General features: G+C 45.8%; 1 non-coding gene across 1 annotated transcript; it reads right to left on the bottom strand.

The window, feature by feature from the left end:
- Positions 1-1,200: 1,200 nt before the first annotated feature.
- TRNAA-CGC (transfer RNA alanine (anticodon CGC)) lies at positions 1,201-1,276 on the bottom strand. Its single transcript has one exon. It is a non-coding gene; the product is annotated as a tRNA-Ala (tRNA).
- Between the last annotated feature and the right edge of the window lie 580 nt (positions 1,277-1,856).

Here is a 1,856-nt window from a genome sequence, read left to right as displayed (position 1 = left end):
CAGGGTTTTGAACCGGCGACCTCAGCATTTCCAGGTCGACGCTTTATCCACTGCGCCACCACAGGTCAGGCTACCAAAGCTTTTTAATCCACTCATCCTGTGATGGACACTTGGACTGTTTCCAGATCTTTGCTATTGTGAACAATGCTGCCATGAACATGGGGGTGCATTTCCTCTTTTCAAACAGTGCTATGGTGTTCTTGGGGTATATTCCTAAGAGTGGTATAGCTGGGTCAAAAGGCAGTTCGAGCCTGACCAGGTGGTAGCGCAGTGGATAGAGTGTCGGACTGGGATGCGGAGGACCCAGGTTCGAGACCCCGAGGTCGCCAGCTTGAGCACAGGCTCATCTGGTTTGAGCAAAGCTCACCAGCTTGGACCCAAGGTCGCTGGCTCGAGCAAGGGGTTACTCAGTCTTCTGTAGCCCCACAGTCAAGGCACATATGAGAAAGCAATCAATGAACAACTAAGGTGTCGAAATGAAAAACTGATGATTGATGCTTCTCATCTCTCTCTGTTCCTATCTGTTTATCCCTCTCTCTGACTCTCTCTGTCTCTGTAAAAAAAAAAAAAAAGGCAGTTCGATTTTTAATTCCTTGAGGAATCTCCATACTGTTTTCCACAGTGGCTGCACCAGTCTGCATTCCCACCAGCAGTGCAGGAGGGTTTCCTTTTCTCCACATCCTCGCCAGCAGGATTCTGTGTTGTTTTATTGATGAGCGCCATTCTGACTGGTGTGAGGTGATATCTCATTGTGGTTTTAATTTGCATTTCTCTAATCATTAGTGATGTTGAGCATTTTTTCATATGCCTATTGGCCATCTGTGTGTCCTCTTTGGAGAAGTGTCTGTTCATTTCTTTTTTTCTTTTTCTTTCTTTCTTTTTTTTTTTTTTTTCGTTTTTCTGAAGCTGGAAACAGGGAGAGACAGTCAGACAGACTCCCGCATGCGCCCGACCGGGATCCACCCGGCACGCCCACCATGGGGCGACGCTCTGCCCACCAGGGGGCGATGCTCTGCCCATCCTGGGCGTCGCCATGTTGCAACCAGAGCCACTCTAGCACCTGAGGCAGAGGCCACAGAGCCATCCCCAGCGCCCAGGCCATCTTTGCTCCAATGGAGCCTTGGCTGCAGGAGGGGAAGAGAGAGACAGAGAGGAAGGCGCGGCGGAGGGGTGGAGAAGCAAATGGGCACTTCTCCTGTGTGCCCTGGCCGGGAATCGAACCCGGGTCCTCCGCACGCGAGGCCGACGCTCTACCGCTGAGCCAACCGGCCAGAGCTATTCATTTCTTTTGCCCATTTTTGAATTGAATTGTTTGACTTCCTGGTATTAAGTTTTACAAGTTCTTTATAAATTTTGGTTATTAATCTCTTATCAGATGCATTGTCAAATATATTCTCTCATTGTGTAGTTTATCTTTTTATTCTGTTCTTATTGTCTTTAGCTGTGCAGAAGCTTTTTAGTTTGATATAGTCCCATTTGTTTATCCTGTCTTTTATTTCACTTGCCTGTGGAGACAAATCAGCAAATATATTGCTGTGAGAGATGTCAGAGAGCTTACTGCCTATTTTTTCTTCTAAGATGCTTATGGTTTCACAGCTTACATTTAAGTCTTTTATCCATTTTGACTTTATTTTTGTGAATGGTGTAAGTTGGTGGTCTAGTTTCATTTTTTTGCAGGTAGCTGTCCAATTTTCCCAACACCATTTGTTGAAGAGGCTGTCTTTACTCCAATGTATGCTTTTACCTCCTTTGTCAAATATCAGCTGTTCATAAAAGTGTGGGTTTATTTCTGGGTTCTCAGTTCTATTCCATTGATCTATATGCCTGTTCTTATTCCAGTACCAGGCTGTTTTGAG

The sequence above is a fragment of the Saccopteryx bilineata genome, chromosome 3 (genome assembly GCF_036850765.1).
Source record: "Saccopteryx bilineata isolate mSacBil1 chromosome 3, mSacBil1_pri_phased_curated, whole genome shotgun sequence".
Taxonomy (NCBI): Eukaryota; Metazoa; Chordata; class Mammalia; order Chiroptera; family Emballonuridae; genus Saccopteryx; species Saccopteryx bilineata.
The sequence above is the reverse complement of the archived record's forward strand: the minus strand, read 5'-3'. Positions and strand labels throughout refer to the sequence as shown.